Source organism: Phocoena phocoena, chromosome 1, assembly GCF_963924675.1.
Source record: "Phocoena phocoena chromosome 1, mPhoPho1.1, whole genome shotgun sequence".
Lineage (NCBI taxonomy): Eukaryota > Metazoa > Chordata > Mammalia > Artiodactyla > Phocoenidae > Phocoena > Phocoena phocoena.
Window position 1 is genome coordinate 142,525,879 of NC_089219.1, and position 16,658 is coordinate 142,542,536.

The 16,658-nt window shown below is 37.4% G+C and overlaps 1 protein-coding gene across 1 annotated transcript in view; it reads left to right on the top strand.

Moving 5' to 3' along the window:
* The first annotated feature begins 2,858 nt into the window (after nucleotides 1–2,858).
* Nucleotides 2,859–16,658, top strand: part of PLA2G4A (phospholipase A2 group IVA) — a 159,561-nt gene continuing 145,761 nt past the window's right edge. Inside the window, exon 1 of the mRNA XM_065875537.1 lies at nucleotides 2,859–2,927. The gene's annotated coding sequence lies outside the window, so the exon portion shown is untranslated. The remainder of the gene's footprint in view (nucleotides 2,928–16,658) is intronic.

Genomic DNA, 16,658 nt, shown 5'->3' on the forward strand with positions numbered 1-16,658 from the left:
TAAAGAGAGGAATGACTCATATTAATTGTATTCATAGATAAATAGTAAGAATATCAGTTTATTGTTTTACCTTCACTATAGTTGCATTATGAACTAGAACATGCAAGTGTAGCAGTGGAAAAGAGGGACATATTATTATAAGTAAATTGGTTAATTGGTGACCATTGAGAACCTTCCCTGTTTCTATCTGCAATCTGGATTAGATTTCCCCGTTCAGCATACCATGCTGGCTAATAATTTTCGTTGGATGTATGGATTTAACTACCAAACGGTATCTCATTCCTCAAGTCCAAGTAAGTTTATGGGAGACAAATCACTTTCATATGGTTAGAATACAGGATAGGTGAAGTGGAAGCAGTGAAAAAGACAATAGAAAGCAATTGCATATAGAGGAAGAAAAATCAATCATGAAAACTTCAGGTTTTTCTTTTCTGCTTTTCAAGCCATGGGTTTTGACAAGTAGGTACTTTCTGGTAGTTAATTTGGCCAGTTTTTAGGCCATTCCTTTTGCTTAATTATCCAGTGCTTAAATTAGCTTAATATCCTCAGTCTATATTTTTGAAAATATTGATAATTAATGGTAAAGGGTCTGAAACTTATTGACTAGCAATAATGCACAAGGTGGGATTGGACTCAAAGAGGCTGCTACATACTCAGTTTCAGATGAGTCCTACCTGTATTCCTTCTCCTAACAGATCTTCTTGATGGTTAGGCCTGGAAAAGAAGGGTCCGACCAATTCATCCCACAGACTGAGGCAGGCTATGAAAGCAGGGGCTTTCTTACCTAAGGTGGAGATTCTTGAACTCATAGGCTAATGTTGGAAATATTTTTGGAGGAACTAGGACAAAGTAAGGATAGTCAATCTGAATAGGTATCATTCATCTAGAGGTCTATGTAAACAATGAGATCATAGGTAGGGAGCCAAACTGAACGGAATGTGGGCAATGGGAGGTGGTCCGGATATCCGTTCCAGAGAGGGAGAGACATACCTGCAGTAGATTTTATTCACTATAAGGATGAAGATGTCAGCCCAATTTAGTAAGGCTGAAAAGAGGCAAATATCTCCCCATATGTTTTAACCCTAGCCATAACATATCCTGAAATTCTCTTTGAAAGTATTTAATCAAAATTTTTCTTATCTTTAACAGATTACACACTATTGGATATCCCCTCCAAATACTGAGTTACAACTTTTTATTATCAACCTGACCCGAGCACTGTGAAGCTGCTTTTCAAAGGAGTCTTTCTTCACCAGGGTCTTAGGATGAATGTGCCCTGCAAAACATATTCTTTCTTTACCTGGGGAAAAAGGTAAAAAAAAAATAGTAGTGTGCTCTCTGTTCCTCTACTTAGCACACTTAACCTTACAGAAATTTAGGATCTTCTTTGGAAAGAAAACAATCTTGGCTTCCTGAGACACCACAGGCCTTTTTTTAGGAAGGTGAGACTAATAGTATAACAGGTTGAATTTATAGGAGAAAATCAAGACAAAAAGGAGTTGAATTCTGAGCTACAGAAAGCAGATAATCCAGAAGATTTAATGATGGGGTCTGCAGAAATTATATTCTTTGAAAATGTTACAAGAGAGATAGGAGAGTGTGCTCAATGTTAGATTAAAGACAAAATCGGAAGATCCTGTGTTTGAAAAACAAGATACACTAAATGAATGTGTCAGTCTTTAAAGACACTAATTTTTTGTTTTGTTTTAAAATTTTATTTTATTGCGGTAAGAACAATTAACATGAAATCAACCCCCTTCAATTTTTAAGTGTACCCCACATTATGGTTGACTATAGATATAATGTGGTACAGCAGATCTCTCCAACTTCCTCATCTTGCATAACTGAAACTTTATGCTCACTGATTTGTAACTCCCCATGACCCCCTCCCCTCAGCCCTTGGTAACCACCACATTTTTAATTTTTTATCTTCAAATATATTTAGTTGCTCAGAGTTTGACATTCAGAAAAAGCTAAATGTAATGACTAATTATTATGGTGTTCATATTAGCTACAGATTAATACTAAAAAGTTAGAATTAAAGTCACTTATTCTTTTTTTTATAAATGAAATTGATTTTAGTAATATAAGTTTTTTTGGCCGTGACATGTAGTATCTTAGTTCACCAGCCAGGGTTTGAACCCATGCCCCCTGCAGTGGAAGTTGGAAGTGCACAGTCTTAACGACTGGACCACCAGGGAAGACCCAGGTCATTTATTCTAACGTTGCAAAAAAAACCAAAAAAAAAAAAAAAAACCCTCAAGTTTCTGTTATAATTCATAGCGAATTGCATGATAACATCTCATGGATGATTGATAAAGAATAAAAAGAAAGAAGTCATCTTGTAAAGACAGTAACTGATTCTTGCAGAATTTGGATAAATTTAAACAATATACCTTCTTTGTTACAGTGTTATCAGGTATTTGAATTTACTTTGCATATTTCTAGTTTAACCTGATTTGATTTTTCCCCCTAAATCTCAACATATGTATTACATTCTCCAGTATGCCTTGGGTTATCCATATTTTCAATGGAGTTCTTAACTTGTTTGGAAAAAAAGGAGGAAGCAGTAACTACTTAAGGACAAGAAGTACTTTCAGACACATGCATACATAGACTCCATGTAATTTAGGACTGTTTAACTTACATATTATTTAAGCATGTTTTCTGACTTCAAACTCCTAGTTCTGATAAGTAAACATTTACATTTAAGACATCAGCTGCTCTGAGAACAACGCTTTTCCTCCCTTCCTCCTTAATTCCACCTTAACACATCTGCAAAGACGAAAGGAAACCAGCTCACATTTTAGCCCCTCCTACCAAGGATAAGACTTGAACTTCTCTGTGGTCCCGGGCTGAGAAAGGATCCTGACAGAAAGCTAGAGGTGTAAAGGAGCCTGAGGAATCTCATTGTAAGTCTGGGAACTGTAAGCAGTATATTTACTCTTCCCTCGCTTGCTCCATTTCTCTCTCCCGCCCTCCCTAGCTTTTAGTTTGTATCTTGCTTGGAAGGAAGAAAGGACGAAGGGAAGCCTAGGATTCACCGCTGTGAAAAGTCTGCATGTCCTCTGAGTTTTGAAATGAGATACAGATCAGGGACCTTAATTTCCTTCTAACAAATGCCAGCTTGCTTTCCGGGGTCTAAATGCACTGTGGAATCCGACGATAAGGATTTCCTTCCTGTACAGCGCCGAAAGAAAGCGAACGTTCAGAAAGGCAGTAAGGTGGCTCTACTTAGCGCTCCACGTGATGCCACCCGGTGGTTGCCTATTCCCATTATTGAGCAGCCTGCTCTTTGACAGCCCTAAGGATCTTTAGCGAAGGAATTTATCAACTAATTTAAGGTTTAATTAAAAAATAGTCATTTCGGTTACTTACGCAAAGCATTCCTGGGTATTTAATGTGTGGCAGTGTTAATGCGAAAAAACAAACAACATTGAAAAATTAATTGTATATTGACTGGTATTCTGATTCGTCCTTCTAAGTTATTTGACATGCCAGGAGAACAGAGCTCGAAACAAGATACCGGAAAAGATTTGCTTAAATAAGAAAGCTAAGTTTTGAGAGTGAATACTATTTTAGTAATTTTGTATTGGAAGCATTTGTAAAAAAAAAAAGGCATTTGGCTTTGAAATAATAGTGGTTTAATGGTTTAACTTATTTAAGTTTCCTATAACTTGTACTCATTTTAATCTTAAAATTAGTCATTTTTACCTCAAAACTAGGACAAGAAATGCTCTTTATGTTGGTTGATGATGTAGGTAAGCACTTATTCATCTAAGGCAGATGGAGAATACTAGAGGCGGACCATTTGGATGGATGTCAATGCTAAGTTATGATATTTGCATATATGACCCTTTGGGTTCAAGGAGAATTTCTGTTTTGTTTTGTGTCTGTTTGCTGCATAAATTTGGAATTGTAGCCTAAGAGATGTATGTAGAGAATAGTAGTGAAAGAAACCTTGTTAAGAGTTTTAAAATTATGTTCCAGAGATCTCTAGACCTTGCCAGTCAAGTTTGATATTGGGATTAAACAACAGGTATTTGTTTCTTTCAGTGAGCAGAGGAAGAGTTAAATTTTAAGTTAAGCAATAACTGTGAAATGCATAGAGAAGCGTTTAATCTGCATTTGTTCAAAGCAGCTTTACAAACTTCCTGTAGGGGAAGCACATTTTATGGGACCAGAAACTAAGAAACCTATTTAGTAATTTTCCTTGTCCCAATTAAACATAAATGAAAAATATCTCAAAAGTAACTTGCAATGTTAAAATCCTTTTTTTTTTTTTTTTTTTTTACATTTTACGTTTATCAGTTTCTTGCTAATAGTACCTGATAAAGGTCATCCCACAGAGATACTTTGGCCTGTGTTTTCAACCCATCAATATCATTCCTAGTGTCTCTGCTTAGAAAGCAAAGTCATAAAATGAAATCATTTGCATTAAAAAAAGATATGTTCCAGGAATGAAAAAGAGGAAGAGAGAATTAGCTGTGTTTCCTTTTCCTCTCTTACGCCTTTTTATTTACCATCAGTTGTTTTCTTCCTCTTGCTTGCAGATTTTATAGCATTAGTTATTCTCAGCTTCTTCTTTTTAGTTTGTTTTATCACAGACCCTTTTACAAATCTTATGAAAGCTGTAGACTCCTTCCTAGAATAATGACACTTTTGCTCTCAAACATGCACAAATGTTGAAACCCCTTTAGGAATTTCACAAATCCCCCCAAACGATTCATGTCGTGTGAAAACATAGTATTTCTTAGAATTTCGGAGCTTTCTGGCGATTTCAGATAATTAGCAAATTGTTTTACTTATGAGTAAAGAACTGCCTCACAGTGAATATTGCACTTATTCAGTTAGTGTTCTGGAACTCTAAGTAATTGGTGTAATGGAAAAACTACTGCCTGGAAACCAAATGACCTAGATTCTAGACTCCACCCTGATAGTAATTAGCTGTACAATATTAAGCTTGCCATTTTTCTGTGACATCTGATATTTTTTATTGCTGAATGCAATAAGTAAAACATAATAGGGAAGTAAGATACAAGTTATTTTTTATTGGATTGTGGGATGTCTATATTTGCTGCTTTTGTTCCAAAATTCCTAATGATATTTCCCAGCATAATTATGTTTTATAACATTCCTGTTTATTACAAAGATAATTCATGCTTACTGTTTAAATCCTGTTACATATAGAAATTGCAAAGAAGAAAAGGAAAATTGAACATATAGTCCCCACAAGGGGTAACTACTTTAAAAGAAAAAAATTATTTATTTATTTGGTTGTGCTGGGTCTTTGTTGTGGCAGGCGGGCTCCTCAGTTGCAGCTCGTGGGCTCCTTAGTTAGGGCAGGTGGGCTCCTTAGTTGTGGCACATGGGCTCCTTAGTTGAGGCAGGCGGGCTCCTTAGTTGTGACATGCGAACTCTTAGTTGCAAGGGGTAACTACTTTTAAAATTTTATTCATTCAATCAAAATATTTATTGGGTAACTAGCATGCATAAGCACAGAGACAAGGAATTCATATATATACATCTATTTATGCTTCTAGACATTTTTCTACACATACACTCACATGTAGATTTTACAGAGTTGTGATCACACTTGTTAAAAGATAAACTGAGGCATATTAGAACTTTTGAGTTCATTTGGCAAAAATTGATTGGCATGGGGCAGTGCCCAACCAGAAGTGGTCAGGAGCACTTCACTGACATGATATATGGGAGAGAATTTTATAGAGAAAAAGCAGAAGCAAATTAAGGAATTTATGGATTGGCTACAGCTTAAAGCTTAGTTGGCTGTTTATGAATGACGGTCCTTAGGTTTCAATTTTGTACCTTCAAGGCATTTACTGGCTTAGATTTTGGTTTGCTGATGTAGGCTGCAGTGGCATTAGAGTCACCTTAGTCTAATGGCCTCCTTGTTTAATTAATTTAGCACACTGCTGATGCTGTTTCATAACATGCTTCCACTCAATCATGAAATTTTCTCTTAAAACGTATTTTTATATTCATGTGTTATTTTATATTCATTCATATCTTAAATATTACTGAGTCCCTACTATGTGTCAGCCACTATGCAAGTGATGGCAATCTAGCCATGAGCAAGAGAGTATGGTTCTAAGATGTAATTTTTAGTTTATGGAAATGTTGTATTGGCTGATTATAAGTTGCTGGATATTTAGGTGGATTAAAGTTTTCCACTATTATAAATAGTGTTTCATTTAGGACCTCAATATAAATGTTTGTATACATCTTTGTTTATTTCCTTTGGATAGATTCTTAAAATGCATTTTTCAAGTTCTAACAAAAGTTCCACTAATTACAGGTTATGAGATCATAAGCCAAATGCTTTATCAAAATTTTCTTTTCTCAGCTGTAAAAGAATAGTAATAATAATAATTGAGTATTTGGAGGATTTAAAAAGCATTTAGCAAAATATTGTAGAGTACTAGTTATTATTTTTGCCATTTTGCTCTTGAGAAGGATTGGATCCATTTATCAGTAGTATAAGAGAGTAGAATTTCCCTAAGCCAACATTGTGTTATCACTCAAACAGAACAAACAACAACAAATCCAAAAACTGAGACAATTGTTATATGAAAATGGTATCTTGTTTAAATTTGCATTTTTTTTCAGGAATAAGGTTGAACAATTTTCATGGTGGACACTTGTATGCCTATGTTTACGAATTGCATCTTTCAATGTGATTTTTAAATCTTTTTTCAGTTTTAATTTCTTATATGGTAAATATCAATGGATATAACTCACATAATCAAAGGCTCTTTGGGGTCCTCAATAATTTTGAAGAGTGTTAGGGGCCTTAACATGAAAGGCTAAATTTTGAAATGGAAATAGAAATTCTGTAAACATTGCTTTTTTCAAGTTTAGAGGATTGTTCTTGTTTCCTGATACCTTTTCTTTAACAATTGGTGAGATGCATAGAAAAATGAAAGCAAGTCATTTTTATTCTCACTGTCTGTCATCTTCTACAAAATTCAGGGGACTTGAAGAGGTTTCCGAGAAGAGGGCCAAAACTCTTGTAGAATCTCGCACAGCTTTAGGAACATCCAGACTTGCTTAATGCAAGAAGATGGAGCTAGAGATAGGCCTAAAGGTTACAGGATGATTCTTTCGAAAGGTTTTGTAAGAAAGATGGTGTCCATGTTTGTCAAGAACCAACTTAGAGAAAATGAATATAAGCTTTAGGCCATTCATCTTGTACTCCTTGGCGACTAGGGCAGTGACAGTTGGGAGAACCAAAAGGTTGGTTCAGGGGTTCTTTCCAAAGAAGACATTAAATAGAGCAGATATTGTTCCTGCCTTTTTTTTGGGGGGGTGGGTACGTGGGCCTCTCACTGTTGTGGCCCCTCCCGTTGCGGAGCACAGGCTCCGGACATGCAGGCTCAGCGGCCATGGCTCACGGGCCCAGCTGCTCCGCGGCATGTGGGATCTTCCCGGACTGGGGCACGAACCCGTATCCCCTGTATCGGCAGGCGGACTCTCAACCACTGCGCCACCAGGGAAGCCCTGTTCCTGCTTTTTGATACCACTATTTGCGTGAGCAAAAGAGATGTGCCCAAATTTTGCTACTCTTGCCATTCTGTGATTCTCAGTTTTTTGGATTCTCTTTGATTCTTAGTCTACCCTCAGAACAATTCTTTGAAAATACAGTTTATCTCTCCTCTATACAAATATAAAATAAGCTTAAATATTGATAATTCAGTGCTCGCCATAAGCGGATTTATGAAGCTGTACAACCAGTCTGATCACTTATTGAATGAATTCAAATAGCTTTAGAGAAACTCAGCAATCACCTATAAGTGATCCCGGTCAGAGTTTAGTAACCACTGAGTCAAAGATGGAGGGCTGAGAGACCAAGTTGCACTCATTTTCCTTCCATTCCCTTCTTAGGGGGAAAGGAATGCACTTGTAAATCAGCTGCTCCCTTTTCCTTAATCTTCCTCTTCATTTGCTTGACTTCTGGAGTCTATAGGGAAATTTAGGTATTTTAGGTAACAGTGTGTTTTGAATTAGAAAACAAATATCCAGGGCTTCCCTGGTGGCGCAGTGGTTGAGAGTCCGCCTGCCGATGCAGGGGACACGGGTTCACGCCCCGGTCTGGGAAGATCCCACATGCCGCGGAGCGGCGGGCCTGTCAGCATGTCTGGAGCCTGTGCTCCGCAACGGGAGAGGCCACAACAGTGAGAGGCCCGCGTACAGAAAAAAAAAAAAAAAAAAAAGGAAAGAAAACAAAAATCCATAATACGTGTAATTTCAGTATTCCATAGTATGAAAAATCCATGTATTTATAGCAGTTTAGTTTTTCATTTTATTATTTAATTTACAATCTGTTTTCTGATTACCTAGTTTGAAAAAAAAATCAGAGGGACAATAATACCTTTCGTTTGCATAGCATTTTGTGGTTTATAAAGAGATTGCTCAAGAACTTTATTCCCACAATAACCATGTAAGTTAGCAGAGCAGATATTCACATTTTGCAGATGTGAAAAGAGAAGTGTTGGAAAGTTAAATAGCTTATGTAATATCCGAGTCATGATTTCCATTTTGATGCATTTTGTATACTTCAATTAACTAATTGATTGGTTTATATTTCCAGTTTTGATGCGTGTTATTTAAGACTGTCAACCTCCCCCTATTTGTTAACATCAGAAAAATTATACGGGAAGAACCATAAAATACACATCCTCATGCATGTTTCCATATTAACTCAATTGTTCTGTTCTTATAACTGGATTACTGATTGGCATAATAGAAGAAGTTGCACAAATTTAAGAATGATTGAAGAAGTAGCATATGATTTAGAATTTCTTATTTTGTAACTATTCAGCATTTTATAAAGATATATGCCACTTTAAGACAATAAAGTATATGAAGTTTAATCCAAAAATACAAAAGAGATATATTATGAGTTGTATAAGAAACACTAATTCTACCAACGGTTTTACTTTCATTTGGTAATAGAGCATTTTTTTAGAATATTCTGAGTATAACCTACAGAGCCTATGGTTCTTTTTGGCTCTTATTAATCCTGGTGGTTGGCATAAAGCATTTGTATCAAAATGGTTACTCTGACCTTGGATTTATCATTTGTAGAAAAAAATCATTATTATTTTACCTTTCCTAACAACCCAGTAGCTTATGGTATACCAGGTATTCCTTTTCAGGAGTAAATATCAACTTTAGTTATAACGTTGCCTTATTGTACATATGTATAACTTCATAACAAATAATACATAGTAGGTCATGTTTGACTGCTAGATGCAGCTGCACCACTAGAAACGTTAGGTCAGCAAATGGCTTCTGAATTTCAAAGTCAGTAAATTGACACACTTCCTATTTGCCTCATACTTGTACATCCACAGCTTTAATAAGATAAGCAAGTTGGGCGCAGTACCTCGGCAATAAACTGGGATGTTAGACTCCGTGTGTATTCTTGTGGGATTCCTGGATCTGTAATTGTAGAAGAGACAGTGTCTGCCTGGGTTAGTCTAGGGGCAGGAAAATGGTGTCTTTAAGTTTTCTTCAGGCTTTCTCTTATTTATTTATTTATTTTTTGGCCGTGCTGCATGGCATGCAGGATCTTAATTCCCTAACCAGGGATCGAACCAGCGTCCCCTGCAGTGGAAGTGCGGAGTCTTAACCACTGGACCGCCAGGGAAGTCCCCAGGCTTTCATTTTTTATTACTTGAAACAAAAGGGTAATCTGTTTTGTGGACTGTTTACATGTAGTTGATGCAATATTATGAAAGTAGTAAGAAAAGTAATTTAGAGCAATTAAGTAAGAATTTATAGAAAAGTACTCTGGGGAAAAGTATCTAAAGATGTATACGGTTATGAGGATATGCTGTGTAGATTCCAGCATCTATAATTAAGATATCTTAATATCCATCAGTCCCTTGTTATATCTACCACAAAGCTCAAACAGGTATCAACTTCCTTTCCATTTAACTGTCATGAAGAAGAGGCAGATGAGTTTAAAACTGGTTGAGGTCATGAACTCAGATCTCAAAGAGGTAACAGTAGGGCATTTCTGTAGGTCATGGAATAGTCTTCAAAATCACTACTTTCAGTGTACAATGGGAATTCATGTTCAAATATAACTTCAAAGTATCATTATATCATTGATTAGTAGAAGATGCTATTAACATATTTTAGGAAGATTTCTCACAGCAAATTTAAATTCTAATTTAAAGAGATTTCTTAGTTAATTAAAAATTTAGTTGCAAAATATTAAGATGGTTGCTTCTAATCTGCTGCTTGGTACTTATTTTTTGAGGTAGTGACAATCCGGGATTTATATTTAAAATATATAAAAGTCCACAATGTTTATATGAGATTTTTTTTTCTTATCCTTATCACTGACAATCCCTCTGTTAATGAAAAGCAATAAAAGCATCAGTTTTGTGAAACTCATAAAGTGTTTGCAGAAAATTTTACTATCTGCTTAAATTATGTGTTAAATTGACAAGTTGGCTTGGTTGATTAATACCTTATGAGCTATTGTCACAATGAAAAGAACATTCTTGTATGAATTACAATTTTCTGTGAAGAAAAGAATTTCTAGATACTATTTCATGAATATATGTAGCATGCCTAGGAAAAGAGTAGGAAAAATGTACCTTTTTAAATACTTAGAAAAAGAAGAGGTATTAGAAGCAATTTAGATAGTCTGTACTCTCTTTTTCACTTAAGAATTTTACCTGTTGGATCAAGAAAAAAAAAAAGGCAGATGCTAATATAATCCAGGAATTTTTGATCACTGGGCTATGTGCATTTATTCCTTCACCAGTTCAGTATGTTTTAATTAATACTAACTACATGCTAGGCACTGTCCTACATTTAGGGCATACATGGATGAATAAAGAGTTAATTCCCTCTTGGAGGAGAGAGTTGATAATTAAGCAAATAATAAACAAATAATAAAAGAAGCAAATGGACTTTAATAGTACAGGCTAACCTGGGGAGGTGAAGGATGGAAAGGTTTCCCTGCGAGGTAAAATTTAAGCCGATATGTGAGGGATGAGAAGCCAGGTGTGAGAGGTGCCTAGAGTGAGGGTAGTGTGGCTCAGATGGGGGGCTCCAGGCAGAGAACAGCATTTGTAAATGAGCCTGCAAAGGAACAACCAAGATATCAGATGGAAAACCAGTAGTTAGGATGATGTCATGGGAACAAAGGAGGGAAAGTGCTTCCAGAGAAACAGAGGATAGGAAAGTGATGACCATATTTGAAAACTTGGAGGTCATTAGTGGTCTTTTTTTTTTTTTAAATATTTATTTATTTGGCTGCGCCAGGTCTTAGTTGCGACATGCGGGATCTAGTTCCCTGACCAGGGATCGAACCTGGGCCCCCTGCATTGGGAGCACGGAGTCTTAACCACTGGACCACCAGGGAAGTCCCTCATTAGTGGTCTTGATAAGAGCAGTTCCAGTGGAGTGGTGGGGACTCAGTGAGATGGCAGAAGGGATAGGAGTGGAGGACTCTGAGGACATGGATAGGTACAGTGGGAACAAATGGCCCTTTAGAGAAATTTGTCAGTGAAACCCAGCATAAAAATGGAGACATGGAGGGAAAAGGAATATGGAGTTATGGGAGACTGTAACAAAGCTAGCCAATCAGATTTTCCAGTAGAAGGTAAAGGTTGATGATTCAGAAAAGAAAGGCATGGCCATCAGAGGGAAGTACTTGAAGAAGATAGAGGGATTTTGCGTCTAGAGAGCCATGTGTGGGGCTAGGTCCGCAACACAAGGAGGAGCTCTGCCTCCTTCGTGAGAGGGAGAAAGAGAACCCAAGTGCCTGGGCAGAGGAGTTTGCAGATTTGCTGGTGGGAAAATGGGAACTTCCTCCTGGTGCCTTCTGTTTCCTCAGTGAAGGGAGATGAGGTCACAGCCAATAGTGAGGGTGAGGTGAGGCGAGAGACTTGCGGGGGAGAGGAAAGTCTTTCTAGCCTGGGACTTCAAGGGCGCCAGAAAAACTTAGAAAGGCGTTGTGTAGTGGTGAGAGCCTCTTTGAGTTCTGAGAATGTAAACATAAGATTAAAACCCAGTCTGCCAGGTTAGGTCGTTTTTCTCCAGCTATGTTTAAATGCTAGGAGCAAACCCAGAGAAGCCAGAATGGTTGAGTTTTCTTAGAGTGGGTTTTTTTTTTTTTTTTTTTTTTTGAGTGTGAGTTTCTAAAGAAAGAAAATCTGGAAATCCTTAAAATGAACAACCAATACACTAAGCAAACAAAACAAAACACCTAAAACAAAAATGCATAGAAATTCATGAATTTGTAGAATACAGATCTTTTTACCTAGGGTAATTATTAACTAGTAAGGAACAGTCACAAATTGGCTTGATTTCCAACATTTAGTCGGCAGGGATTCAGTCTTTGTTCCTTTCAAACTCTTCGTTTCCTTGCCTAGCCAACTGCTAGGCCCAGTTCTACACTTCAGCGAATCTCAATGCCTTTACCTGTTCTAGGAGCCATCACGCTAGGCTCCGTTTCCTTCTTAGTTGCTAGAATTGTTTTCAGTTCTGAATGTTTAACCGTGGCCTTGCCTGCCTTTCTTGGATATCTAGCTAAGTTCCTGTGTAGAGTTTATATCTTACCCCTCAACTTTGCCTACTTTACTCCTGCACTAAGGCCACCTTGGTGCTCCCTGAAAGACAGTGCTTTGTAGACTTGGAACCATTACAACTCTGCAGTGTAAAGAGGGCTGAGACATTCAGTAGTAATAATCAACCATCGAAAAAGAGAGTCTTTCTTTTACAGCTCTGTTAGCAGGATGTTCTTTCTTCAACCTGACAAAAATCCTTCATTTTGCAACTAAAAGTCATTTCCTTCTTTTTTTTTTTTTCAATCTTTAGAGTTTTAGAGAACAGCTGGTTATCATAATCACCATAATCAAACTGATATTTTTTTTAAGAACTAAAACAATTTCATTGAAACACTGACTCTCGTATTTCCTTGAAGTTTAGAAAAATCTTGTTTCAATAAATTTTTAACGCATTAGCCGTTTCTCATAAATCCTTCTCTTGAAGTGCTTTAGTTTTACACTGTTGATGGCCAGGTGCTTCCATGAATGGAAGCAGTGAGTCTGTGTGGGTCAGGCTGAGCAGGGAGGTGGGGAGGACAGATGCACTTGAGTTTGCTTCTGGCTCAGATGTTTCCCAGATGCACTGCTTGGCACTCAGGAGATGCCTCTTTGTCCTCCTTCCCTCCCTACCTCAATAAGACATGTCTATCATGTGTTGGAAAGTCATCCTACACTTTATTCCTGGTTTTGCCCATATTTCCTTAGGCTGTGGTATAGATATAGTTATGGAACTTCTTCCTGTCCAAAATGAAGGGGAGAGTGTAACATTGCTTTTGTTAATTTCATATTTTTACAAAACCCATTGAGGCATTATATCTCATCAGCAGAAGCTCAACTGAAACATTCTTACAGATTTTATTAATATCCTTGGCACCGTTCTCCATTGCTGATCAAAGGTTGAGGAAATGTATATTTCACAATTTGGAGCAAATGAGTATTTCTAGTTCATTTCAACCTGTGTTTATTATATGTAACACCTAAATATTCAGGTTGGGCTTACATGTTTATTATGGTGCTAGCAGAGTACAAAAATAACAGTTTTCTATTGCTTTACCCTTTATAGTGCTGAAAGTTCTTCTGTCTTAAAAAATTTTACATTGAACTTTAGACTTGCATAGATGTACTCCACAGAAGTAGAGAGAGAAAACCCTTCAATGCGTACATTGAGACCATTTAAGAGGTCTACTACACTGCATAGATTCCATGTATTTCAATATAATTGGTTTCCTTTGTAATCCAGAGTTTTTATTTTAAGAACTTCATAGTGTCATACTATATCATGGGGTCTGTAGGCTTCACCAGACTGCCAAAGGGATTCAAGGCATAAAACATATTAAGAACTCCTGAGAATTTCCCCTCAAATGCATACTTTCTATGTACAGAGTTCTTAATCCTGCAAAAGATTGAATTGCCTGTTTATTTCAAAAGTGAATTGCCATTCACAGTGTCTAGAAGCTCGTTTCTAAAACTTCTTACAACCTGAAAAAAGAATGATGAACTTGAATTCCTATTGTACGTTACACAATCCAGGACTTGTAGAATGCTCGTGTCATGGTTAGTGGTTTAACTTCCCAGTAACCCATGAGATGGGAGGGTGTACAGTGCCTCTGATCTTCCACAACTCCTGCTATTTTTTTCTGTCATCTTTTTCCACTTCAAGATCATAGTCAACATCCATATTTTAGTTACAAGATCAACCTCATGGGCTGCTTGAAATAGTTACCATGTTAGTTGAGAAGTAAAACAACTTCAAAATGTTATAACTCATCCAGTAATAAACTGTCTCTCATGAAACATTTAAGCCAGCATGACGGTTTTCCTGGGGGTTTTCCCTGGACTATTTTCTTTAGAAAAAGATACGGCTTTCCCTGCTGTGGCAATCTTGGGTACGTCATAAAAAGAGGCAGCAATTAAGGAGGGAGTGGAACCCTCAACAAAACACAAATACTCCCTAGGGGAGCATATTTGCAAACCCTCTGGTCTGGAGAGAGAAAGTTGTAGAAGTAAATGCACTTTTCAAAGCCCATTCCTTTTCCCGGCATTTTGTGCCACATTGCTAGGTATATTTCAAAAGTGTTAACACTGATACCTCTCCATTATCAGTTTCTTTTAAGTAGAAGGTAAAACATTTTCCATTTTCTGAAAATGAGCATAGTAAACACTTGTCAATGTGGTATTATTCCTTAGTGGTCTGTGTGGGAAGAGGAATTTTTAAAAACAATCCATGTTGCATTTGTAAGTCAACATCTTATAACTATGATTCACATCTAGAAAAATCTAAAAGATGAAAATGACTCTTTTTAAGCTTTATTTGACCAATCACAGAGAGAAATTCAGTTGTTCATTTCCTTCAGATTCATATCTTGAGCCTACTTCACACCACCAGACAATAACTTGGCCATTTAAAATATTGGTCAAACTACATTGTATACAAATGCTCTTTTAATTTTGGCTAAATTCCCTTTTTAGCCTGAGTATGCTTGGTTGGGGATGGCGGTGGGGAGAGGAGAGGGTGTAAAGAAAGGGCACCTGGTTGAGAGTGGCGAGACGAGTTCAGCTGTTTCCCTAACTGGGTGAATTCTCTAGGTTTGTTTATATCTTTAGACCTCAGCTTACAAATTTGCACAAGGTCTGTCTAGGTGGTGATTATGACTGTTTCTTCCAATTCCAAAATTTTCTGACCTTAAAATACAGCCAGAGTGGCTGCTTGTTTTTGGCCACTGAAGAGGTGAAACAATGGAAAATAACAGCAAACTGGAAGGTCAGAGAAAGAAAACCAGAAAACTGGCTCTGGAGTGAGGAGACATTCTTGCTTCATCTGTAATGCAGCGTGTGAAAATGGGCCAGCCAGTTTGCTGGCCCTTAAAATAGGTTTATCTGGATTTGTACTTCCCAATTGTGAAGTGGTAAAATAAATAACATTATGCATTGTGTTTCATTTATGTACTCTGTGTGTGTGTGTGTTTGTGTGCACTTTTAAAATAACCAGATGAGGATGAGGGAGGCTGGTCCATCTAAATAGTGCTGTGCTCTCTCTTCTTTATCTCCTCACAATCCTAGTTGAGGTGCTTGTTGTATGATATCTGGACTCCTCTGGCTGGTTGCCCCTCCCTCCTCAAATGCCACCTTTCTCCATTAACAACTGTATGCATCTTTGTTTAACTGTTATATTTATATTATTGAACTGTGTTATAGACTGAATTGTGCCCCTCCCCATTCACATATTAAAGTCCGAACCCCCCAGTCCCTGAGAATGTGACTGTATTTGGAGATCAGGCCTTTAAAGAGGTGATTGAGTTAAAATGAGGCTCTTAGGATGGGCCCTCATCCAGTTAACTGGTGTGGTTATAACAAGAGGAAATTTGGACACCCTAAGAGACAATAGGGGAGCATGGGTACAGAGGAAAGACCATGTGAGGATTCAGGGAGAAGATAGCATCTTCAAGCCAAGAAGAAAGGCCTCAGAAGAAACCAAACGTGCTGGACACTTTGATCTTAGCCTTCTGGCCTCTAGAACTGTCAGAAAATGTTTCTGTTGTTTAAGCCATGTAGGTTGTGGTGTTTAATTATAGTAGCCCTGGCAAACTAATACAAAGTGTCACTTCCACCCTGTCCCCTCTCTCTTCCTGTCCTTTAGAGGCTTTTGTAGAATGGCAGAATGATGTAGAAAGAAAATCTAGTATGAGTCAGAGGGTCAGGATTCTAGGGCCAACTCAACGTTTGTCACCCAGGGGAACGTTGCTTAGTCTTTCTGGGAGACAATATTCCTTGTAAAGTGTGAGTAAGGGGGACCATCTGCCTCAGTTTGAGTTCTCAGTGATTTTTAGACAAATCACTCATGCTTTATCTCTAAAATAGCAATAAGAATCCCTCTCTTATTACGAAGACAAAACAAGACGGCGTATATAAATCACTTAGCGCAATAACACTGGCATCTGGGAAATGCATAATGTGAACTTTTGAAATTAAGCATTCAGATTAGTAGTTGCTGAGATATCTTCCAGCTTGTCATTCCAGGTTCTATAATTACGCTCTACTTCCCCTTGATTATTTCTCAACCCAAAA